This window comes from the organism of the source record quoted next, unplaced genomic scaffold (assembly GCF_019419815.1).
Source record: "Pyrus x bretschneideri cultivar Hongxiangsu unplaced genomic scaffold, Pyrus_bretschneideri_v1 Contig8, whole genome shotgun sequence".
Lineage (NCBI taxonomy): Eukaryota > Viridiplantae > Streptophyta > Magnoliopsida > Rosales > Rosaceae > Pyrus > Pyrus x bretschneideri.
Genome location: NW_025999820.1, coordinates 3,207,956 through 3,235,864, shown reverse-complemented (window position 1 = coordinate 3,235,864; position 27,909 = coordinate 3,207,956). Strand labels below are relative to the sequence as shown.

Genomic DNA, 27,909 nt, shown 5'->3' with positions numbered 1-27,909 from the left:
ATCCATATTATACTGGGATAATCCAAAAGGATATTATTAACACATGGCCCTTTCCAACTCCTAAAATAGTACATGCCCTAAGGAAGGAAGAAAGACCAAGGCCCAACAAAACTACAAGACAACTACTTGGTGGTCTTGCTTGCCTAGCAATGAAGCTGACTGCTTCCGCATAAAGTACTTTTTTGGTCATGATGGCAAGTTGACATACTAACAACTTTATAGCACGAAGTCCCAAGAGCAGGCCTACTCGGACACCAATCCCAGGCCACATGGTAGCTATCAACAAGAGTAAGAGCCTATGAAGGGACATAAAGGCTGACTGATGAAGTGCTGGGCATGAGTTCCCACAAATCCTAGAGCCGAGCAAGGCGCTCGGTATGCATTGTCCTAAGATAACAAGCAAGTGGACCTTAACAAAAGTCATTTCGTCAGCATGTGTCGACTAAAGAGCAGGTGGGGCAGCTAGTAGGTCACTTCTACATACTTGGTGCATTAAATGCAAAGGTATTGGAAGACTTGAGCCCAGAAACTTAGGGCTCATTAAGGACTTATATAAGGAGTCCTCCTTACGAATTATCGAACAAAAAGAGAGAGAAAAGAGACCAGATTATTTTGACCGATATTTGTAACCTTTATTCAGTATATTCGAGTACCATAGTGGACATAGTCAAGTTTTCAAGGATGAACCACTTAAATCTTGTTATTCAATTCTTATCAGTTCAACCCTAAGCCCACCAAGGGCCGACCACACTGGTCATTGTTAACCTCCCAAATTTGAGCCCTAATGGATATCTTGGAATGTAGGAATCTCCAAGAATATAGGATACTTATTTAATCCTCAATCGGATTAGGTTTTCGTGTCATGTGAAACAAAAGTGGTCGATCTCAACAAAGTTGATGAAGGAAAATATTTGATAAACTAAGTTCATTAAGCAACATACTACATGCATTTAACATTTAAATGGCGGAGCATGCTTGTATGCACTTACAAATAATAATAATAATAATAATAATAATAATAATAATAATAATAATAGAATTAAAATAAAAACTTAAACCATGAAATTCATAGCCTAGTGGTGTGATGAACCAAGACTCAACTCAAAGAACAAAGTGACTTGAGAAACATTATACCTTTAAAGCGCCTAGCAAATGTTTATCATCCATGAAATGGCCTTCTTTCTTTTGCCTCCTTACTCCTTGGCTCCATGGATATGGAAGGATGAACTTTGTTTCTTGGCTCCATGACTTTTTGGATATGGATGGAGGAATGGGTTCTCCAAAAGGCTCCAAAGTTGAAAGCCTCTAAGTTCCTACACTAAGGATGGTTGAGGAAGAAGATGAGTGACCATGGAAGAACAAAATGCTAGCAATGTTCTCCATGGTGGCTAGCCTCTCTAAGGAAAGAGAGAGTTTTTATTTCTCCTTCTTTGCCTCATAGAAAACCCTAATGAAGGATGAAGCTATAATGTTACCTTTATACCTCATTCTAAGTGAGTGGCAAACTTGTAATAAGTGAACCATCACTCATTCCTCTCTTTGGCCGGTTTTGCTAAGTGTGTTTGGGTTAATTCCCATTTTGTTTTGGTTGTCATACAACTTAAACTCAATGGGTCTTGTGGACCAAAACCTATTTGGGTCCTGAAACATGAAACTTACTTAAAGCTCGATATGAACCTTGTTGGAAATGTGCCCTAAAACCAATCATATGATGATACTTTACGGACATTTCAAACTAATGTAGTTTAAAGGGCAAAGATTATTGTTTGAGCCGTCTAATATAAATGTTATATGCTTAAACGATAAGTCCAAGGAATATGTGATTGGAAGAATGCGATCTAAAGAAGTTAGATTCATGAGACCATTCTTTCGTTGACACATCCTAAACGTTCCTGATCATAGGATTGTCAATTGGGCATTGACAGTCCGTTAAGATCAGTACGTGCTATGTCTTCTCTCAGGGAGAGTGACTAGTCTCGAGTCATTGGTGTGTGTGACATCAAGACAAGTACGTAGGTGCTCAATAGAGAATGAGTTCACTGAACACGATCAACGAAGAGTTCTCATATTCATGTCACATGAGAACTCATGGTTGGGATAATGCAAATTAGTCTTTTAACCTGAGGCATCACAGTTGTCTTGTGGTTAGGTCCTTAATCTTTGATTATGTCAAAGTCACTCTATCAGGGTGTCCACGGCATCATTGGGGTTAAGCCACTTAGCCATGGAGGCAAGTGAATGCGCAACAAGGGATCTCTAACCTTCAAACTGTTTGAGGGAGAATACTCTATGATATGATTTAGAATCTCTGGCCAGAGTATGAATGAGATGTTGGAATGCGTTCCAGATCATATTCAAGGTAATCATATAAGTACAAGATTCACATTGGATAGTAGACATGAATAAACTATCAAACCAAACAATGTGGTCAAGAGTATTGTATTAGAGAAAGACCGTATTGCATTTGTAATCCTAAACTGAATAGGTTCTCCACCTCTTCTGATTAGCTTGGGTAACCATGATATGCTGCTAGGTGTCACTCATGGTTTGTGGAAGCCCTAAAAGTGTATTATCACTAACGGGAGAATTGAAAGTAAGTTTCAATTCACAATCGATTTGAAAGAGTTTGAATCGCCCACTGCCTCGCTAAAAGGAACCTAATGGATCGTACACCGTGTAAGGTAGAGATTGAAGATTCAACGGAGATGAGTAAGAATAATTAAATGGTTTAATTATTTATCTAAGGCTAGGATTAATTAATATGTTAATTAATCAAACGAATAAGTTCGTTAAAGACCTCGGGTTAGTTTTGGGCCGCAAGGCCCAATGGGATTTGAATGTCAAGCCCATTAACTCAAGTTGTATGACAACTTGAATAAAACAAAGGGCTTGAAAGCCCAATAAACCTATAGGCTAGCCATGTGTAAAAGAATAGGGCTTTTGGTCCATTATGTCACTTATTTGAAGGGACTATATAAAGGACTTTATAGCCTAAAATTTACTAAGGGTTATTTTTTGGGGAAAGGATGAGAACACAAGCTCTCCTTTCTCTCAAAAATTTTGGCCAATCTAGAGGGGAATAGCTAGCAATCTTACTTCCTCTAGGTCACTCATTTCTTCTACAATATACCTTGGTGTGGAGACTTAGAGGTTCTCAATTTTGGGAACTTGGAGAAACCTTTTCATCCATCCAAATCCATGGATCCAAGATGCAAGGAATGAAGGCCCTCTCTTTGGGTGATTAGCCTTTGCTTATGCAAAGAGGAATCTACAAAGGTATTGATTTCTCAACTCACTTTGTTTTGAGTTGAGTCTTGGTTCACCTATCTACTAGGCTTTGAATTTCATGGGTAAATGTTTTGTTTTAAGTGCATACAAGCATGATTCCGCCTTTAATTGTTAATTGCATGCTATTGATGTTGCTTAAATGAACATGTTTTTCACAAATCTTCCTTCAAACCTTTCGTATGATTAGTTAACAGATTAATTAATCATTGCCATATACAATTAAATTGTCCTTTCATGTCTTCATTATATCCTGCAATCATTACCTTACATAGTGTGTGATCCATTAGGTTCCTTTTGGCGAGTTAGTGAGCGATTATAACTTTTACTAATCGATTATGAATTGAAAATTACTTTCAATTTTCCTTTTAGTGATTATACATCTTTAGGCTTTCACAAACTATGAGTGGTACTTAGCAGCTTGTCATGGCTACCCACACTAATCAAAAGAGGTTAAAGAACCTATTCAGTTTAGGATTACAATGCAATACAGTCTTTCTTTAATTCAATACTCTTGATCACATTGTTTGGTTTGATAGTTTATTCATATCTACTACCCAATATGATTCTCTAACTTGTATGATTACCTTGAATATGATTTGGAACGACTTCTCTGGCTAGCAATTCATAATTATATCATAGGGTATTTTCCCTCAACGGTTTGAAGGTAGATCCTTTTGTTGCACATTCACATATCCCCATGATTAAGTAGCTTAGCCCTAACTATGCCATGGACACTTTCTAATGGAATACCTTTAACACAGTCAAAGATTAAGGACCTAACCACATGACAACTATGATGTCTCAAGTCAAAGGGTTACTCTACATTATCCCAACTATGAGTTCTCATATGACATAAGTATAAGAACTCCTTGTTGAACGTGCTCAATGGACTCATGCTCTATTGAGCACCTACATACTTGTCTTGGTGTCATTCACACCAATGAGAGACCAGTCACTCTCCTGGGGAGAAGACATAGCATGTACTGATTTATAGAAACGTCAATGCCTAATTAGCAATTCCATGATCATGAACGCTTAGAATATGTGTACAAAAGAGAATGGTCTCATAAATCTAACTTTTGGATAACATTCTCCTAATTACATATTCCTTGGACTTATCGCTTAAGTGTATAACATTTAATGAGAATGCTTTAAACAATATCATTGCCCTTACATTAAACTAGTTTAATTTAACATGTGAAATGTACATAGTATCATCTTATGATTGAGTTTAGAGCACATTTTCAACAGTCGGTGAACTTCCCTTATTTTTTCGAAACATAAAATGATGGTGGCATCATTTATCCGTTTATGCAGCTTGATAAGTCCAGAACTGTTGAGTCCATGACTGGACTTCTGAGATATTCATGTTCTAATCCGTCTTACTCCAGGCTTGAAAAGTCATGATACCACAATGATGCCACGTCAACACAGATGTAACAGCAAGGTCACAACAACTTACCAGAGGTAAAACTAAAACTAAAAGCTAAAACTAAAAAAATTGTCTAACCAAGAAAGGACTACCAATCAACTCGTCTCCATCACGAGGATAACACTGTTAAAAGAAAGATTCACAACGTCCACAAAGGGTCCACCACAAGTTTGTCTAGGTAAGGCGGGACAACCACGGGTTGGCTGATGAGCACTTAAACACCATGGAAGATGGATCATTGGAGGTGGATTGTAATACCCTGTTAAGAAAAAAATGGTTATATATATATATATATATATATATATATATATATATATATGTCTGTGTGTGTGTGTGTGTGTAACTCTTTTTACCTCAAATCGCAATATTTTTTTTTGAATTCTTGATTGCACTATGTTTATACAAGGACTCATATTTTTGTACAAGTACTCGTATTTTTGGTATATAAACTAGTCTCAATGTAAGACTATTTTGCTACAAAATTATTTCAACACTGGCTAGTATATATTATTTCATATTTAATTAGAGAGGTCTTTCACTTGAATTGGAGAGCTAAGATTAAGTTAAGATTATATGAGTTTGGCTTGATCTTTCTCCAAAGGGTGAGGTGGAAGTTGGTAATTAATAGAAGATAATAATTAGGGGTGTGGAGGTGGGAAGTCTATAGCTTATACGTATGGCTAAGTGTTGAGTTTGAGTGAGTTGGCAAGCTGAGTTAATGTAGTGAGGTTATTCACCCGTAAACATTGGAGAGGTGTGAGTCTATTTAAGGCCATAGACTAGGTACATGTGTTTAAGTGCATGAGTTGGCAATATTATGTGGTTTTAGAGTGTTGATTCACAAGGCTAAGAGGAATCTTAATCATTTGGTTACAATATTCTCTATTCAATGTTGTTCCAAATCTTCCAATGAGGTGAGAACAGGTGGGATTCATATCCCTTAGAGATGAATGTGGCTTTTGAGTATTTGTCCACATGCATGATAATGATTATAACATGATTGCTTCCATATTACAAGATGTCCAAGTGTAGCAAAAGGATTTGAGACATGTCATTGAAGGCTTAATTGTGGATTCCATTTCTTCATCCATAAAAGCAAAGGGAGGAGAGAAACGAGGGGAGAACAACACACGGGGAAACAAGAATAAAAACCTCATCTCCTTCCCAAATCACTTTTCTCATTTTTCCATTTACTTTACAGTATGTAAAGGCTTTAAGCCATCTTTCATTGTATTTGTAAGTTTCTCATATATAGTGAAATACAATGAAAGCAAACCCCAGTGGCTCGATTTGGCAAACCACTTAAATCTTTGTGTATTTTCAAGCTTTCATCCTAATCTCAAAGACAATTCTTCATTTCAAATTCCAAACCAAAATTTAGAAAAAGAGGAGGAGGGGGGGTTGATTTGTAGAAAAGAAAAGAGATAGAAATTGGGAAGAAAAGGATTAAGCAGTGGTTTTTTAGGGAATAAAAATGAGAAGCAAAAAGATGATAAAAAGACATTAAAGGGTAAAGTGTTGTGTGGGAGGAAGAGGAGAGTCGGGTGATCAAGTTTGTGGGTGAGAAAATAGAAGAAATGAAACAAGAAGAAGTAGAAGTTGTGGGTTGAAATAAAAATAAAAGATGAGGTTGGAAGGGGAAAGCTAGAAGTATAGTTTCATGCCTTGTTGCTTCTGAGAAATTTATTTCACTTTCAATTTTCTTCACTAACATGGAAGTCTAATTCTTGTCTAAATAATAACAGGTACTAGCAAGACGAAGGTGAACAAGATGATGGTAATTCTATAGAGTGGTAAATGATCAATATTTTAAATGATGGCATCAAATATTATTACATTGTTTACTAGTTAGTTTAATTTATGCTCATATTTATATATTGTGAGTAAGTGATTATTAATTTGTATGTGCACTATTGCAGTACATATGCATATGCATTGCAAAGTAAGAAAAAGAGTTAAGTTGTGTTTAAGTTGTGAGGATATATGTCACATCCCGGCCCGGGGTGGATCACTTCTCGGGCCCGCTCCATCACTGTAGCACGATATTGTCCGCTTTGGGCCCCGACCACACCCTCACGGTTTTGTTTCTGGGAACTCACATGAGAACTTCCCGATGGGTCACCTATCCTGGGAATGCTCTCGTGCGCTACTCGCTTAACTTCGGAGTTCCCATGGAACCCGAAGCCAGTGAGCTCCCAAAAGGCCTCGTGCTAGGTAAGGATGGGAATATACATATAAGGATCACTCCCCTAGGCGATGTGGGATGTTACAATATACAAGGGCTGACGTTTGCCTTGAATATAAAATAATGAACCTTGTATATGTCTAGCATAGGGTGCAAGGCTTAAGTATACAAATTGGTTGATTATAAAATAATGAAATCTTGTATATGTTAGGTGTCGGGGGAAGGGCTTGAACATACAATTGGGTGTCGGGGGAAGTGCATGTATAATAATGTGAAAACTGAGAGTTTAATTACAAAAATTGGGGTTAAGGGATGAACGGGAGTTAACTCATATTCTAAGGTATTCGGAGCCAAGTGGTATAAGCATGGTATGGGACATGCAGACTTAGGTGCCTTAGGTATATGTTGACAGGATTAGAAGGGAGTGAGTACATTCATGCATCTCATTGTATACATTTTATGTATTTGCAAGAGCTACTCATTTCAATTTAGTTGGTACTTTTGTTATGAATTAATTTATGTACTATTCTATTTCCATTGCGTATTCAATAAATTTTAATAATTTAATTTAATTTTTCCACCATATCTTGGTTGTAGAATTTATTTCTATGGCCAAGATATGGCTCACACCCTAACTCGTGAATAGTCTTTATTCGCAAGTCGGGGCTTGACATGGATCCAATCCACCACCACCGCAAATCTTACCTACAAAAGCAATCTAATCATAAGGCATAGCTCGTATTTGAGAAAATTACTTCGTTGAATTTCGAAGGGTTGTTTGCAAACTAGTGGGGAAGAGAATGGAAAAGGGGAGACGCAGGTTACGATTAAAGAATGATGAAGTACAACCTTGGAAAACGGAGGAGGAATAGAGGTAAGGTGCAGATGGGGTAAGTAATGGAAAGGCGTTGTGCATGAGTGGGAAGGGACAGAATCAGGAGGAAGAAGAACTAGGAAATGGGCTACCACTGGCCCCAAGCCAAAGCAAAGGGCCAATGACTGATAAGCTTCAAATTTAGGTTTTTTGGGGAGGGTGAGTAGTTCAGAGAATAAGTTTATCAACCCAAAATGAAGTCGTAATTCTCTCGGTATAAGTAAACTAAGCATTGGGTTGGACTACATATATACATTTTTTTTTTTAATCTATTGATTGAGAACAAGCTTTAGAAATTCATAAGTGAACTCATGCTAGTATATTAGAGGAATGAATGGTTAGCTAAAAATGTATATGGTGTGAATGATAAAATAAATCTCACCTTGATGAGAAAAGGGACCTTGTGTGAATGTATAAGTAAATTGGGCTACTGCTCATGTTGCCAATTGGTTTTATGATTCAACCTCAATATTCTTCATGGTATCATAGCAGGCTGTCTGACAGCTAAACGTGCTCCACATCATGTCGTTTGTGTTGTCTACGTGTTTAGCTTGAAAATTCACCACATATGAGGGGACGTGTTGAAAATGAATCCCATGTTTATGGAAGAAAAGACATTGCCTAGGCTATAAGTAAGTTGGGCTACTTTCCATATTGCCAATTACTTTTATGGTGGAACCTTAGTTGTCTTTATGATATGCTTTAGAAAACTAGGGTTTACAAGAAAATTATGATGCATATTTTGTTGTGTGCGCATTGCTAATGTGTAAACAAAATTGTTAAATTTTAGAAATGAGAGAAATCAAGTACAAGGTAAGTGGATTATTCTGGTAGTTAGAGTAATAATCTTCAACTCATTACGTTTTGTGTTCGAATCATTTCATATCCCTTTTAATACAGATTAGTGTAGAATATCATTTCTAATAAAAATAAGTAAAAAATCGATTACCAAGCACTTAAATATCAATGTTTCATATGGCCGATGAACCATAGAAAGTCGAAGTTAATTTATATCACATTCTAATACCACTTCTAACTTGACTACTCTTTTGTGCACGATGACGAGCAACAAACTGGCGAATAGTACTTCACCCAATTGTTGTAACCCTACCTAGAGCCCCGCGTCTTTTCTCACCCAAAAAACCCAAAATCTGAAACCTCCTAGCCGCCACCCCTTGCTCTGGTTTGAGGTCGGCGGCAGCCCCTCCCATCGTCTTCTAGTCCTCCCTTTTCTTCCCCTTCCATTTTCACCCTCTGAATCTTTTCTATTCACCCACCTTCCCTACGTTTCCTCCCTCATTTCACTTTATTTCCAGCTACTCCTCTCCCTCATTCTCCCACATCTTTCTCCTTATCCACCACTTCTCTCCCATTTTTCCCTTCCCTTTCCCATTTTCTCTTCCTTTTATTTTTCATTCTCTCCCCCTTTTATTTTCCCTCTTTGCTTGTTGTATTTCAATACAATTTGGTCAAGATGGTAGCTTGCCTCATCTCCCTAATGATGGTGGCCTGCCCCATCTCCCCAATGATTGCCCCATCTATTCTCAGATAGTGGTGTGTTCCAATCTCTGAGTGTCAGCCTTTGTGGGCTTAAGAAAATTTTCAATTCAAAAACTTGATTTGCCATATTTTGGTTATCCTTTAATTTCTCCCCATTATGTAATGGATTTTCATTAGCCCCAAATAAACCTCAAATCCTTAATCCATACTACATATCCAACCCTCGAGACTATCTTTTGCTATCAATTTGCCCACTTTCAATTGAGGAGTACGATTGTGCTCCTGTGTCCGATGCCCACCTCAAGAGTGAATCGTCGCTCATGCAGGTGAAGGTGTGCAAAACAAAGACCTTGGTTTCAATGCGGAGCGTTGCCTCGCCTCCTTCTATGGTTATGAATTCATGTCTTAATTTGCCGGCATTGGAACTATGTTCTTGCTGGTCCCCGTACGGTGGATATAATTGTGCAGTTTGGCTACTTCTTTCTGTTTGTATATTAATTGGTGACAAATTTCAATTTTTTTTTAAATTTTTTATAGGGTATTTGGGGCTATTGAAGGTCTTTGTCTGGAAGGATGGAAGATCAACAAATGTTATTTTGTGGTGCAAAATTGGTGGTGTGAGTTGTCGGCCATTTCTGGTTTTCGGGTAGCTGCAGCAGGTCATCTAGCACTTGGGCTTTTAGGGTTTTCTTTACTAGCCACCTTTAGGTCGATGACTAATCTTCTTATGTTAAAACGCATTTATGTTTTTTCATTTATGTACTATTTTGTAATTGTTGCAATGAAGAACCATTACTCCTTCAATGTTTGCATAAATAGCGTCTTCTTTCTGTATGTCGATTCCTTCTGAACCATGTAAGATGTTCGTTTAGACTTCGTTTAATGATAATTACCTACCTTTGACAGGAAAAAAAAAAAAAAAAATTGTTGCAACATTCAATCCATGTGAGTTTGTATCAATCAAACAAAGGTGATCTCACGACCAAAAAATAAAAAAAAACATAGGTAATCTCCTAGTTAACTAACGATAATCCACGTTTCATTACTTAAATACACGTTATATTTTGCTTTTATCTTCAATTATTATCAGGTCGCCTTCAATGTATATCCTAGAGGCCGTGCACAAGAATATAGTAATCTCTAGCACTAACTTGTATGTGTGTGTGTACTAGAAATATTAGGGAGATTATATTTTTGTATCACATTAATGTGGTAAGTGATGTTTATATGTCATGTTAATTAATGAATTTATCTCATTCTATATTGGTTGTATGTATTACTTGCCACATTAGATGGTACACCAATGTGATATAAATATATTGTCTTCCTAGCATTACTTGTACATATATGTGTGTGTGTGTGTGTGTGTGTGTGTAGCAAGAGCGAGCTAACCAGTTAGTATTTTAATATGAAACTAACCATTCTTTTGGACTCAAGAACAATATTTTCTCATAATCTAAACATATCATTTTTTAGGTTTATTGAAAAATTATCCTAGCAAAAATTCATTGAACCAAAAGCCGTGTAGTTATTTAATTGTGACATGACAAATAGACCAAGTCAGAATTGTTGATAAATAATAATAAAATGTTTACAATAATAATTAAAAGTTAAATGATTTTCGTTTCAAATGAAATTTTGCTAAGATGACCTGATACTGATATTTGAAATTTTTTAATGGTTTTGATTATAGGATTATATTGTAAGTAAACTCAAACAAGTAATTAGCGCGGTATTAAGATAATAATTAATTAGCTCTTAGAACTAATATATATATATATATATATATATATATATAGTCATGAATTTACAGAGAACACATAAAATATAAGGACTTGGATTGTCTGCCCTCCTCATCTCATACCCTTTCCATGCCCTCTTATTTTTATGGTTGCGGTTAAGCCGCATTAACATTTTATATTGATTTTTTTTATAGAAATAATAAAACAAAAGGCAATAGAAATATAAAATATTAACGTGGCTTAACCGTGATCACAAAATATAAGAAGGGATAAGAAGAGTATGGTATAGGGAGGGTAGACAATCTAAGTCCAAAATATAAAGGGTTTTCCACAATGATGTATAATTGCATTGCATGGGATGGCCGTGGGCTCCATTACAGAAAACACCCAAGGTTCCTTTCCCACCTCTGCTGAATTCTCACATATGAAACCAAAACGGGCTTTGACTACAGCAAAGACAACAACAAATCTTGGCTCGGTGTCTGCATTACATGCTGAGATTTTGTTCAAAAAAAATATGTGGTTTCATGTCCTTTACCCAGTTGCTCTTTTTCAGTGGTTTGCCTTGTTGAGTTTCATCTTTCACATTTGCAGGATTTTGTTATATAAGATGGAGATTCTTTGTCCTTCTACTTTTCGTGCTCTTCCATGCCCTTTTATTTATGTGGTCATGGTTAAGTCACGTCAACATTTTATATTACTATTCATTTTTGTCTTATTATCTCTATAAAAAAAAAATAACCATGATCACACAAAACAGAAAGGCACGAAAGAGCACGATAAATAGGAGGGCAGAGAATCTACCTTCTGTTATATAATTATATTTCAGCTTCAAGGACATGTCTTTCAAACTTTTGCAATTGTCGGTGACAATTAGCAAGCCTCAGTGTTGTCCCATCGTCGCATTGTGACACACTGCCGAGCCTAAAGTTTGGACTTGGAGAAAAAATGGTTCCGTCATTTGCATCGAAAAGAGGGGAATCTCTGAAAGTGATGTGAGGAAGTTTTAGTGCAATCAGTATACAATAATTTAGCAGTGGAGGTATTGATCAATGATTGCAAACATTATTGTGGGAAGGTAATACCATATGGTGTTAAGCCCAAACCATAACAAGTACAGTTACTACAAGAGATGAGTTTAAACGTTTAGCTAGGGTTTACTTTTGGATAAAAGAATATTTTTAATCTAAACTACGTAAGAGTAGAGGGAAGTTTAACTTCAAATGAAGTGAGTTGAAATTCAACATTCTAACCACCGAAACAATCCATCATTTGCAAAAAAAGGAAGTATGCAACACGAGGGTTTAACTAATGCTCCTATATTGATAACTTGACATTTATTATAACTGTGAATTTGTAACACCAATACCCCCTTAATGATATTGTCGTACAAAAGTCTCTGAAATAATTGGAGAATAGATCGACGAAAGGTTGATCAATGAATGATCTCCATGTATACGTTTAGTGCAAAAGAGAGTCAAAAGAGTGGAAATGGGTTTCTGGTTTTTAGTGTAAACACAAAGTATCAAATCAGACCAGAATAAAAAAAAAACTATGATTCTCAACTTATGTTACACATCTTTAATATAAAGTGCGCCCAGAGGACAATGATGGCGAAAGGGATCTAATTTATGAAGACAAAAGAGGGTTCATCAGTTGTGTCCCACACTCTTACTGCACCAATCAACAAAGCTTAAAGGGATGCAATTCAGACGAAGAATTTCAACAAAAAGATAAGTTTAACCAGCAGTAATGAGACTAACGACATGATTTTCAAAACTGATTTACTCCATAATAAGCTTTGAGCTCCATATGACAAATAGTGGATTGGAGAGTTTTGAAGAAATTTGAAATTTTTTTTCTTCTTCTTATCCAGTGAACAATCATCGTTATAGATTTGAAGGTTGTTCGACCAAGAAAAAACAGTTACAGTGAGAAGTTTGATTAGCGGGGTTTTATCTATATAATAAGGGATTTAATTCTTTTTCTGTGAGTGGATTTTGAAAAGGGATAGTCATGTCTGCTTTTATCCATATAAAACCAAGACCAAGGGTTGAAATAAGAAGACAGTTTACACCAATATATAGAGTGCAAACGATCTCTGTAACTGATAGTTCATGTCTAGTGGGATTACGTCTAGGATGACTCAATGTCAGCAAGCACCTTGGAAATGGAGCTTCATTTGATCGTACGTATAGACCAATTGTGCATACAAGGCCCTGGTGGGGGAAATTGTTTTCTTAAGACAACGACATTCTTGACATACCCCTGAAGCTTTAGTTTCTTCTTCATTAGCCACCAATAATTTTCACTAACATTAAATGTCTTGAAATTTTTTCTACTCCGATAAACTTGAATATGATTAACTACATTGAAATATTCGAGAAATGTAGAGAAAATAAAAGAGAAAAGGAATAATAGTTGTTGTGTAATTGTATGAATGAATTGACTAATGTACAACACAGAGAGAGCTAGCAATTTATAGGACAACTAATCACCTTGCTTTGCTCTCAAGACACATACTTAACAGACTAACAAACACTAACTACCTCTAAACTGATCAGCTGAGTTGGACCATTAACCTCTGTTTATATCCCAGCCACTCATCTTTCGACACTTATCAATGCTCCCGTCTATCTCAATTGGAGTTATCCCAGTTTGAGATTGCAGCAAAAGTCTCAATTGAAGTGGACTCATTGCAGTGTTCATTTTCCATCGGATGCTTGTCTCATTGCAACAATTCTCAAACAATTAATAGTTGTAGACTTTATGAAGCTAGAAGACATTGACCAGACCCGTTTCTTCTACTTACAAATATGGTGACTAACAGCTTGAATCGCAATCTAAGTTTGATGAAAAGACTGAAACTTCCCATGTGAATGGTGCTCGTGACTTTTCAAAATTACAATTGGAATTCCGACACCTGTCATGTTGTGCATGTGGTAAGATGGATGTGAAGAAAGTTGAGGTTCTACTAACTCAACTTACTTATAAGCCCATGCAAAGTTCCTCCTCTCATCAATTTGAGATTCTCAACACATTCCCTCACGTGTGGCGAATTTTTAAGCCTAACATGTGGACAACACAATAGGATGACATGGAGCGCATGTGGCTATTTAGCTTCACGTGGGACAACCTGCTCTAATACCATGAAGAAAGTTGATATTCCACCATAAAACCAATTAACAATATGAAGAGTAGCCCAACTTACTTATAAGCTCATGTAAGGTCCCTCATCTCATAAATGTGGGATTCATTCTCAACAAAAAGTTCAGGAAACCAAGAAAGTATTGGGGTGGATAGTAGTATTGGTTGCACATGTGGCTCATTATTTAATGGTTACGTGTGAAGGGACATGTTAGAGAACATAAGAATCCTACAATGAAGAATTGATAAAATTAAATATGACTTATATTGATCATAGTTCCACTTCCAAATAAATTGAGGTTTTTTTTTTCTAATGAAACCCCACAACCGCCACATGTTATGCAGGTGTCAAGATGCAAGTCGAGCAAGTTAAGACTGATTGGTAAAATGGTCAACCCAAAATCAATCTAGCATTCTAACATAATTCAAGTTAAGGCTTAAGTTCAACTTAAGTGGGTTAAAAAACAAACCGTCAAAGAAAACTTATAGAGATGATTCTCCACGGATCTACATTATCGAGCTATTTCCTATGTGTTTATTGTGTGTCCATTGATTTGGGCTTGTCGCATAAAAAGGCATAGAAGTAACTGGACCATCTCTAGAGTGGACTCTGAAAATTCAAGTTTATCTCATTGTTGGAGCATAAAACTTTAGGTCACAAATATCTTCAATCTATGTTTGAGAAGCACGTCACTGTTTTCTCTTGCCAATCAATGACGGAGGACTACAGAACGATTCATTTGTGCAACCTTGCGCTTCGATTTGCCAACAAGTGCTGGACAAAGAATGTTTTGCAATTTAGGGTTTGATAACTTCTATGTAGTTTGGCAGACTACGAATTTTTATTAGCGTAGTCACCGTAACTATGCTTACTTGATACGACTGCTTTGATCCTTAAGCTAATTTGTAGGCAAAGTATGACTTCTAAACTCCCTAGTTGCAAAGTTTCGAATCTAGTGTAAATTCTTTAAGTTACTCCAATATAAAGCCATTCCTTTTCCTGATTCTCGTCTGCTATTTTATACTCAATTCATAGCCACGTTTTAGTGTAGCTAGGTCCACTTGCTTGTGATTGAGGCATGAATGTTCTATCCCAACAACTATTTACGTTTCAATTAAATTATAAATTTTCCCATTATAGCATTTCGCAATCTCATTAATCTGATTTGTTGTAAGGATTTCGCACAATAAAAATTTGAAAATTAAACGAATCATTAACCTTAACGTGAAATAAACTTTGACAAAAGAAAAACTTGAAATAAACACCACAATAAAAGTCATAGCTTTCCCTGCACCTAACATTCCATGTGTTAACTTAAAATTACCACAACCGTAGCTTCTTTTATGGATTCCTCATTTTTATATCGTTAAGGCATATATCAAGAAACTTCTTGATTTAAACACATCACAAAAACCCGTTAAATTGTTTCGCACCCTCAAGTCCCTCTATAGCTATTAGCCTATGGCTTGGTTACCATCCTACTCATTTTCTTCTAAACAATGGATTCAACAACCAATTCCAAGAGCTGCAACTTGTGCTATGTCAAAGCCTGTCAAGACCCCAACGTGGAGGACGACCCCAAAACCCTAACAACATCAACCAACACAAGCTCTTGTTGCATTCCTGTCTACAAAAAGCTCGACGGATTGGCTGGCTGGCTGCTTAACAACATGGCAGCAGCCTTTTTTGCGTCTCTGCAGCACTTTTCGTGCATTCATATTGACACCAAGGACGACCCTGCTGGTGATTATATTTATCTTCCTCTTAATGGCAATGGATGCCAGGAGGAAGTAAGTGCCATTGAAATCCCAATAGCGTCTGAGATATGTGAGAAATATTAATTCTGATATATTTGTACTGTATAATTAATTTGTAAAAAAATGTAATAATTTACAATAAAAATGGTTAACTAGTATGTATAGGGGAAAATATATACTTGTGCATGTAATTATATGGGGCTTTATCGCCATGCAGGGTCGTCCTTGCAGTGTACAAATTAATATTTGTGGTTCTAAAGTGCAAATAAATATACACGTTATGTTGTAGAAGAGATTGAATTTAGCACCAAACTCTAAAAAAGTTGAATTCGGGAGGATCGAGCAAAGTTTGCGTGACTCATTTCCTCTCGGCCAATTTGTAATTTTCTCCAGGTTGTTTATTTCATTTCTCAAATCGCATGTGCAGTTCAAACATTCTGACGATGAAGAAAGTTTTGTGCTTAATTTGTCCATCATATTCTTGGGATCCTTAACAGACCATAAATCCGTTGTAGGTTTTACTTGTTTCTTTTGACTTCACATAGTTATAATAGAATAGCGCACTCAGTTGCCTCTTTTGTCTCTAGATATGAAGCATACATCGGCAGAATTTGATTGCACCTCGCTAGTTGTCATTCCAATATCCTTGTGGCATCCATTTTCAAGATCTTGATTGTTGCATATAATTCAGTTCATTTTTAAAGAATTTCAATCATTTTGGCCTTATTAAAAAGACCTCCATATTCAATTGGAAGGTTTTTCATGGTCCATGAATTGGGAAATACACTACGATTGCTTTCTTGTGTGGGCTGTGCCCTTTTAAACAAAAATTGCCCGATCCTTGTGCGGGATTCATCACCAAATATGTCAAGTATTAATTGGGCACCTGATGGAGGATACAAGAGCTTTGGCATTCTAGATTACTGGAGTTTGTTTTACCCATATTTGTCGGCGCGTTACGGACTTTGTAGTGGTGTGGTTAGCTCTTGGTTCGGAGAGCCCCTGATTTAATTACTGATGCTATTTCAAAAATTGTAATTGTTGATTTTGTTTGGAAGATGTTGAAAGGAAGGGGTGCATCTCTATATCAGGAGGTTGGTTCTTTCTAATCCTTTTGAGCAGGAAGAAAGTAGCCAACAATAGTAGTTGATACCCAAATTCCGGGGTTTTGGTTCTTTCTAAACGCTTTGTGGGGATTGGTTCTTTCTAATCCTTTTGAGCAGGAAGAAAGTAGCCAACAATAGTAGGTTGGTTCTTTCTAATCCTTTTGAACGGGAAGAAAGTAGCCAACAATAGTAGTTGATACCCAAATTCTGGGGTTTTGGTTCTTTTTGAACGCTTTCTGGGGAATGAGAGTAAGGTTGCGGTAGTAGTTCGATGACTAAACCTTATGTGCAGTTACACTCGCATAATCCGTCATCTCTTACCTAATAAAATTTAATTCCAATTTTACTCTTTTGTACTGGAAAACTCATCAATAATATTATATCATTTTTTCATTAAAAATAAACACGATTCAAGATTAATTCCAAATTAAATGGGTTGTAACCATTTCATGGTCACGCAACAATCTTATTATCTAAAAACAACTGGTAGGGCAGAATACGTATACCTACATGTAAAAAGGAAAAGTAAAAATAAAGCAAAAGATGATTAAAAAGATGGTGTGAACACGAAGCTCTAAGCCTCTAATATTTTCCATGTGATACCAGTCGTGTACCCGGCCATTAGGGTTCTCCATACACAAAAGAAAAAGCAATCAAATCAAATCTCCTTTTTCTTCACCAACCATGTTTCTTACGGAGCCCTAATAAAAAAGGTTTCATCCAACTTTTTCTTAATCAAAAGCATTTAACAAGTTTTATTACCGATAAGATCAAAAATTAAACGATAAAGTGAAAAAAAATGCTCAATGATGCGTGAAAGTGTTGCCCGTTGAAGTTTTGTGTATGACACCTTGCCGTGACACCCACGCCTCTCTCTCCTGTCACTATTCTCTCACTGGTCATCACCTTTCTCTATTCGCTCTCCTCCCCATCCTTATCCGTGCCCACTGCTCTCTCTCACGTCACTCATTCCTTTTTATTTTTTTCGGTAAATTACATTTTACCTCCTTAGGTTTGGAACCGATTTCAATTCCTTACAATATCTTTAAAATATTTCAATTTCATACATTTACTTATCATTTTATTTCAATTTCATATATCCGTTAGAAAATCTGTTAAGTAAACCGTTAAGTGATGGCGTGGCAAATAAGACATGGCTGCCACAGTTATGCCACGTGGTTAAACACTTAACAAAAAAATTAAATATTAAAATAATTAATTAAAAAAAAGCAAAAGAAAAAAGGCAAAACCCAGTTCGTCTTCCCCACCTGCAACCCCCAAACAACATTCTCTCTCCACGGCCAACACCCCTGCAACCCCCCACACCATCATGAACCCAGCCGACGAGATATGGGTGATCGTCTTGCGGTTTGACGAGATCTGGGTCTCCTTGTGGACTCGTGGAGTGCCCAAGATCTTCTTGGAGAATGTGATCCATGACGCCTTGACCTACACTAAGCACACTAAGAGAAAGACCATGATGCAATGGACCATCACAGAGATGGACAAGGAAGATGGGTGGGGATATCAGAAGAGGAAGGTGAACGAAGAAGATGGTTTCGACGGAGAAGGAAGAAAGGGTGATGGGTGTGTATGAGGGGGAGGGGAAGGAGTGCCATAGGAGGGAGGTGGAGATGGAGGAAGAGAGGGAGAAGTTGCAGAGAGGTGAGGGGGAAGGAATGGGATTTTTTTTTTTTTTTTAATAGGGTAAATTATTATAATATTTTAAACGCATAAAAAAAAATTTGCCATGTGGCACAAATTTGGGAAGCATGTCAACACAAATGTGGTAGTCACGTTGTAGACATCGAAATTTCAGTGAAATAAATATTAACCAATACAACACTTATTTCACCTATATCATTCCCTCACTTCACCAACAACCTCAACTCATTTCACCTACATCATCCATTTACCTTACCTACAACCTCCACTCATTTCACCTACATCATCCACTTACTTCACCTACAACCTCCACTCACTTCACCTACAACCTCCATTCACTTCACCTACATCATCCACTCACTTCACCAAAAAAATGAATGTTGGTGATTTACTCTCAAAGCCTATAAATAGGCTTCTCCATCAAGAGGAAGACACACCAAAACCAATTCACAAATACATTTCTCTACTCCCAAAATGGAAGAGAATACTCCCCACACATCCAAAATCCTTGAAGCTTTGAAACTCTAAAGCTCAAGCATCCAACCCCCAAATTCCCAAGAATCCCGAAGAATGGAGATAACACTCTTCATTCTTCGTCAAATCCTCCTTCAAGATCAAGCCCCGATGGCCCTTGAAGAACTTCCACTAACTCAAGATCAAGCCCCGACGGCCCTTGAAGAAAGTGTTCATTGTTCATCCTAGGATCAAGCCCTAACGGCCCTTTGGATCAACAGCACAAACAAATCCACACATCTATTCTTCAAGATCAAGCCCACAAAAGCCCTTGAAGATCCTTGAAGATCCATTCATCAACTGTTCATCCTTAGATCAAGCCCCGACGGCCCTTTTGATCAACAACTCATCCACAACACACCAAAACCTTGAAGCCTTAAAGTTCTAAAGCTCTCAAGAAAATCCCGAAGGATCAAGAAAGCACTATTCGTTCTTCGTCAAATCCTCCTTCAAGATCAAGCCCCAACGGCCCTTGAAGAACTTCCACCAACTCAAGATCAAGCCCCGACGGCCCTTGAAGAAAGTGTTCATTGTTCATCATCCGTTCATCCTAAGATCAAGCCCCAACGGCCTTTTGGATCAACAACCTCAACAAACTCATACACCCATTCTTCAAGATCAAGCCCAAAAGCCCTTGAAGAAAACCAACTGTTCATTCAAGATCAAGCCTCGACGGCCCTTGAAGAAAACCAACCGTTCTTCAAGATCAAGCCCAAAAGCCCTTGAAGATCCGCTCATCCATCAACATTCAAGATCAAGTACAAAAGCCCTTGAAGAAACTTCCAACAACCTTCAAGATCAAAGCCACGAAGGCCCTTGAAGAAAGTGTTCATCATTCATCATCCGTTCATCCTAAGATCAAGCCCCAACGGCCCTTTGGATCAACAACCTCAACAAACCCATATACCCATTCTTCAAGATTAAGCCCAACGCCCCTTGAAGATCCATTCATCAACTGTTCATCCTTAGATCAAGCCCCGACGGCCCCTTGGATCAACAAACAAATCCACACATATGTTCTTCAAGATCAAGCCCAAAAGCCCTTGAAGAAAACCAACTGTTAATTCAAGATCAAGCCTTGACGGCCCTTGAAGAAAATCAACCGTTCTTCAAGATCAAGCCCAAAAGCCCTTGAAGATCCGCTCATCCATCAACATTCAAGATCAAGCCCCGAAGGCCCTTGAAGAAACTTCCATCAACCTTCAAGATCAAAGCCATGAAGGCCCTTGAAGAAACTTACAACTGTTCATCCAAGATCAAGCCTCGACGGCCCTTGGATCAACAAATCTACATCTTATGGAGATTGAATCAAAGGACCAAATTTAAGAGATCGTAACCCCAAAATCATTAAACACAAAAAATATTATTTTTGTACACGTATTCTTGTTTCTTGTTTTCAGGAATTTTTCGTGTTCACACACGTCAGCTATTAACAGACCAATTGATGGAAAATATAACAGATATATTATATTGAAATAAAATAGTACTTGAGGTATGAAAGTGAAGTGTTTTGAAGATGTTGTATGATGTTGCAATAGACCTCAAACTTGAGGTGGTAAAGTTTAATTTACTCTTTAGTTGGTTTTGTGTTTTTTTTGTTTTTTTTATTGAACCTACTCTTTGGTTGGTTTTTTGTTTTTGTTTTTGGTTTTTTTTTTTCTTTGTTTGTGTGTGTGTATAAAACTTTGATATTAGTGCTACGAGCCCAAGAGATTTGAACCCACAGTATTCAAACTTAAAATGAGATCTCTTATAAATGTCACTCATCCACTTTTTATTATTAACTTTTGCATTCTACTAAGCATTTCATTTTGAGTATTATCACGTTGTTTTTTTTTTTTTCAAAATATAATGACAATGATGTTCACCTAAGGACCTAAAAATGGGGACCTGTGATCGGCTCTTTATTATGAGAACCCTCCTATTAATTTAACAGTAGATTAACTTATGAACTTAAAACAATATCACTTATACCTAATCAAAATCCCAACCTTGAAATTAATCAAAGAAAAAAAAACGGAAATTCAAATTCGTCTCGCACTATCCCTTCCAACGGCAGACCCAATCAATCGCGAAATCAAAATTCGTCTCCCACCTCCGCACTGCCTTCCTCTCTCCATAGCTTAACCATAAAAAGCTCTAATGCATGTATTTGATACTTGATCGGATATGATACTTGCCCGATAGTCTCGAATACTCGTCCGACAAGTATCCTGATTGATGGACACAAATTTGACATGATGGATACGCGTATCTTACATTTAAGATACATATATCCGGCTTTTAGAATACATTTACACTTTCAAAAAAAAGGTAGTGAAGGAGGAGAAAATTAATAGGAGATATTTATAATTGAATTATGATGAATACAAAGAGTTTCCCTCTAATTAAAACCATGAACACGACTCTCACACTTCTTCTACTATATAAAGAGGATTAGATTTTGAACTTTTCTTCTCTAACAACTCAAATGTACTTGAATTTGAATGCTTTAAAATGTATAGTTTTGTTGTTATTGTAGACATTGAAATTTCAGTGAAATAAATGTTAACCAATACAACAATTATTTCACCTATATCATTCCCTCACTTCACCAACAACCTCCACTCATTTCACCTACATCATCCATTTACCTCACCTACAACCTCCACTCACTTCACCTACATCATCCACTCACTTCACCAAAAAAATGAATGGTGGTGATTCACTCTCAAAGCCTATAAATAGGCTTCTCCATCCAGAGGAAGAGACACCAATTCACAAATACATTTCTCTACTCCCAAAATGGAAGAGAATACTCCCTACACACACCAAAACCTTGAAGCCTTAAAGTTCTAAAGCTCTCAAGAAAATCCCGAAGGATCAAGAAAGCACTCTTCGTTCTTCGTCAAATCCTCCTTCAAGATCAAGCCCTAACGGCCCTTGAAGAACTCCCACCAACTCAAGATCAAGCCCCGACGGCCCCTTGAAGAAAGTGTTCATCATTCATCATCCGTTCATCCTAAGATCAAGCCTCAACGGCCCTTTGGATCAACAACCTCAACAAACCCATACACCCATTCTTCAAGATCAAGCCCAATGCCCCTTGAAGATCCGTTCATCAACTGTTCATCCTTAGATCAAGCCCCGACGGCCCTTTGGATCAACAACTCATCCACAAACCTACACCCTATGAAGATAGAATCAGAGGATCAAATTACAAAGAGGTTGTAACCCCAAAATCATTAAACACAAAAATATTATTTTGTACACGTATTCTTGTTTCTTGTTTCAGGAATTTTTCGTGTTTACAAATTTGGCACGCCTGGTGGGACATCTCTACCTCTCATCTCTATCCTCAAATCATCGAAAAACGCAAATGGCATCAAGAAAGGATCAAGATGTTCCTGCAATCAAAGCAAAGAACAAGAACATCATCGCCGCAAGTGGTGATATTTCGGGCATCATAACCCGAAGTAAGGCAAGAGCTCTTTTTGCCGCTGCTTCCGCCCCTGCATTAACTTTGTCAAAGGAACAAGAGCACCTAAGGCACGAGCCTGTGATCACCCTAGCCTCGCTAAGGGCATCAAGAGGGGAAAGCTCGAGAAAATACTCAGAGTCTCTACTCTCCGACGCTGATTCGAGCGGCAGTACAACCATACAAGTCATGACCACTGGAGCAACTTCAATCGAGGAGCAGCTAGCTTAGATGAATGAAGCAATCGCAAAGCTCACACGGACTGTGGAAAAGAAGGACTTGCAGATTGCCGCACTCGTCAACCAACTAGATGCGCGGCCTGACGTGAAAGTCGACCCAAATGATAGCCTAGTAAAGAAAGAAGTCGACGAAGAAGAGGAGCCTCCAGCAGAGAAAGTCGAAGAGAAGCTGAAGCTAGACCAAGCAACGGCGTTCATGGGATCTCTCTCTATCCAGCAACTACAGGAGATGATTGCAAGCACTATCAAGACACAGTACGAAAGAAGTTCACATGACTCTATACTGTACTCAAAGCCCTACTCCAAGAAGATTGATGCTTTGAAGATGCCAAGGGGTTATCAGCCCCCAAAATTCATGCAGTTCGATGAAAAAGGCAACCCGAAGCAACATGTCGCCCATTTCATTGAAACTTGCAACAATGCTGGGACAGAGGGAGACTACCTCGTCAAACAGTTCGTGCGTTCACTGAAAAGTAACGCTTTTGATTGGTACACCGACCTCGAACCCGAGTCTATCAACAGTTGGGACCAGCTAGAAAGGGAATTCCTCAACCGCTTCTACAGCACTCGTCGTACTATAAGCATGCTAGAGTTGACCAATACGAAACAGTGGAAAGATGAACCTGTCATCGACTACATAAATAGATGGCGTTCTTTAAGTCTGGATTGCAAAGATCGGCTTTCTGAAACCTCTGCCATTGAGATGTGCGTTTAAGGCATGCACTGGGTTTACATTACATCCTCCAAGGCATAAAACCAAAAACATTCGAAGAGCTGGCAACTCATTCCTACGACATGGAGCTGAGTATCGCTAATCACGGGAAAAATGAGCCGATTACTAACTTCAAGAAGGACAAAGTATTCGCCCCAAATGTAGACAAGATTGGGAAGAAGCCCGCTAAGGAAGCTTTCACCATCAACACTACCCCCATCAAGATCACCTCAGCGCCCATCAAGATCTCCTCCAAGAAGAAAGCGAAGGAGATAAAGACAAATGAGCCTTCTCGCACGCAAGACAGATACAAGAGCACTTTGAGAGAGTTGGAACAGAAAACGTACCCTTTTCCTGACTCTGATATGGCTGCCATGTTAGATGACTTGCTGGAAAAAAAGGTGATTGAGCTACCCAAATGCAAGGACCGAAGAAGGTTTCGACCCAAACGCCTACAAACTCATGTCAAAGGCCGGGTACGACTTCGCTTCTTCTGAGGCGGCTGGAAAGAATGTTTCAAACACTGTCAATGACAAAGAACGTAACCTCACCAAAACTCAAAAGAAGTTGAAGGAGCATGGTTACGGAGTTGACAACAACAAAGCCGGACTTGGCTTCACACCAAATGCACCTGTGATGATTTCAAACAAAGCGAAAAACACTAGCACTCAATACGTCAGCGTGATCATTGAACAAGACCAAGAAGAGCCTAAACCCGCCCCTCGAACGTCGGTCTTCGATAGGATGAGCCATTCAAGCTCCAAAATTTCAGTGCTTAATCGCATTGGTAGTCAAGACCGAACCTCTGTCTTCAAGAGGCTTAACACGCCAACATCCCAAAGCTCTGTTTTTGAAAGGTTGTTAAAGCCTAAGAAACAAAGCAACACAGCTATCTCTCCTCTGCGACGATCAGCTTTGGAAAGATTTGAAGATAATGAAAAGCCTTTTGGAAAGAGGAAGACAACACCAAAGGAAGAAAAGTTCGATGGGTTAGCAGAAAAAGGCGACGTTCGAAGCTTGATTCCTTCAAGTATGAAACGCCAAACAATCCTAGAGGTCGACACAAAGGGACCACTGAAAGTAAGAAGGCGTACTATCATCCACACCAGACAATCCTTATGCCAACAAGCTCGAGAAGACAACACTAAAAAGGAAGTCCAAGATGTTTTCCACATCACGGTTCAAGAAGGTAAAGAAGACGAAATCCCCGACGAGGATGTCACTGCTGCATGATAGGAGCATATTTAGGCGACTTACTTAGCTTGTTTTCGTGCATCTATGTTGGTAATTCATAGTTATTTTAGTCCTTTATGCTTCTTTTGTGTGTTTTCAGGTTCTAAGGGCTTAGGGAGCAAGAAAGTGCATTTTGAGGCTATTTGGGGCACTTTTGGGCATGGATTGGATAGCTTAATCATGGAGCAAAGAGGATGGACGAAATTAAAGCCTTGTATGCTCTTTGGGGACATCAAACAAAGGGCCTAGCCCAATCAAACAAATCCTTTGAGCCATGGAAAACCTCTAGCCCAATCAAACATATTATGCCATGCAAACCAACCTATTTTAGGCCCATTCTATGTACTTAAACCCTAGCCCTTTAAACTAGTCCATTTATCACTTATCACTTCCATTCACTTATCACTCACCACATATCATTCATTTATCACCACATATCATTCATTTATCACTTATCAAACCTTTCACTTATCACTTCCATTCACTTATCACTTATCATTTCCATTCACTTATCACTCACCACATATCATTCATTTATCACTTATCATACTCATAATCATCTACACATTTCAAACATATGCATTTCATCTCACATGCACACCCACCTCTTTCCAAACTAATTCACATGCATACCTATTCTTTAAATCAACACATGCATTCACACACATGCACATCATTCACTCACATTTCCACCATTCATTCTTTATTCCACAAACAAGTCACATGCATTTCCACCTTCCTACTTCATCATTTCACCACATTCTCCCTCTTTAACTCATTTCATTATTCATTCACTTTGCATTCATTCAATTCCACCCCACATGCACCCTTTATTCTTCATCATTGCAACCATGGCACATTTACACCAACAAAACAACTCCCATGCCATGGCCTACTCATATTCCCATTTCCTTTCCAACATCTCACATGCATTTCCACCTTCCTACTTCATCATTTCACCACATTTTCCCTTTTATTTCCACATGCAATTCTTCATCATTGCAACCACAAACACCTTAAACAAATAGCCATATACATCTCCACTCCTCCTATAAATACCTTTGCATTCATTCATTCAAAAATCATCTCATTCACAACACAACAACACACCACAAACACATTCCTTTCTCCCTTAGAATCCAAAAATCATCTTCCATTTCCACCAATCCTCATCCATTTCCATAATTCCCCAACAATTCCATCCCCCCAACCAACCTATCCTTAAACCTTGTGCTACAACAACGAGGAAGAGAAGAGTGCCTAAACGTTCATACAATTCAAGTTTTGAGTTGTTGGAATGTTTAGGTGTTTCTTTGATTTCAAAGTTTCATTTTAATTCTCTTTGTTTTGTACGTATGAGAAATGGAAGAAAAGAGTGCTTAAACGTTCATACAATTCAAAGTTTTGAGTTGTTGGAATGTTTAGGTGTTTCTTTGATTTCAAAGTTATGAGGAACTAAACCCCCTTTAGCTAGGGGGTAATTCGAAACTATGTTTATGTTTGTAATATGATTTGATTACTTTTAATTACGTTTCATAAGTTGTGAATTCAATTTGTTTAACTGTTTGATTGATAACCTATTTATGTATGTTTATTAAGAATGAACGCTTAATTTTCATGCATGAATTTGACGCTAGAATATAAGTGAGTTTCACGTAATAGTTATGAACTTATATTCACAAGTAGTGGAGGTTGCTTATAAACAATCGTGTTAAACATATTCTTGGCATAAGTTTCATGCAATCATAGTAACGAATGCCTCGTCAACACTTATAGTTTTCATGATGCTTAATGATTCTTGCTTGTATCTCTATTATGCAATTCATGTAGGGAACTTGTGAGGAATGCTTTGGATTGTCGTATGCAATCATCCAATTCATTAACTTAAGGAAAACTTGACGGTTAATTTAAGCGCACCTAATTAACCCGGGGCGTTGAGAATTCATGGTTTATTGAAAAGCAATTAGACATCGTTTTGTATGCAAGTATAACATATGTGGAGATGAACCCCTTAGCTAGCTTCCCATCCATTCATTTCCGTCAAATCCATATTTACAATTTGTTTTATTTCCAAGTTTCCATTTTTAGTTTAAATTCGTCCAAATCCAATCCCCCTTTACTTAATTGTTCAATTTAGTTAGAAATCAATTTAGTTTGTATTTTTAAAGCATTTTGAGTCTTTTGGTTTGTCTTAGTGTTTTAACGTTTAGTTTCACATTCTTTGAGTCTAGTTTAGTGTTTTATCTTGTTTTTACGTTTTTGAGTCAGTTTCCAAGAGATTAACAATCCCTCCTAATCCCCGGTCCAGAACGATCCCTACTTACATACTTACTACAATTGATGAAAAGAGGGTTTAATTTGTGCGCGTATAATTCTCGCACCACTGCACCACCACAGCTCGAAGATGGGGGGCAAGCCACGGTCGATGATCTCAAGAAACTCAACTTAGGTACAAGTAAGGAACCAAAGTCTATCTTCGTAAGTGCATTATTAAGTACAGATGAGATAGAGGAGTATTATCAGCTGTTGTTAGAGTACAAAGACATCTTTGCTTGGACCTACAAAGAAATGCCCGGCTTGGACCCTATCATCGTTGTTCATCATCTTGCGGTCAGTCCTGGAACACGACTGATAAAGCAAACTCAAAGACGCTATCGATCTGAGCTTATCCCACAAATCGAGGTCGAGATCGACAAGCTAATCGAAGCAGGCTTTATTCAAGAAGTGCAATACCCCAAGTGGATCTCCAACATCGTCATTGTCCTTAAGAAATCAGGACAAATACGTGTTTGCGTAGACTTCCGAGACCTCAACGATGCTTGCCCAAAGGATGACTTCCCCTTGCCAATCATTGAAATCATGGTGGATGCAACCACTGGCCATGAGGCATTATCATTCATGGATGGCTCTTCTGGGTACAATCAAATTCGCATGGCCCTCGAAGACGAGGAACTAACAGCCTTTCGTACTCCAAAAGGTATCTACTGCTACAAGGTGATGCCCTTTGGTCTAAAGAACGCTGGAGCTACGTATCAACGCACAATGCAGAAAATCTTCA

The 27,909-nt window shown here is 37.9% G+C and overlaps 1 long non-coding RNA gene across 1 annotated transcript; it reads left to right on the top strand.

Moving 5' to 3' along the window:
- Positions 1–7,811: 7,811 nt before the first annotated feature.
- LOC125473108 lies at positions 7,812–10,083 on the top strand. Its single transcript, XR_007255019.1, has 2 exons — positions 7,812–9,611; positions 9,817–10,083. It is a non-coding gene; the product is annotated as an uncharacterized LOC125473108 (long non-coding RNA).
- Positions 10,084–27,909: the final 17,826 nt, after the last annotated feature.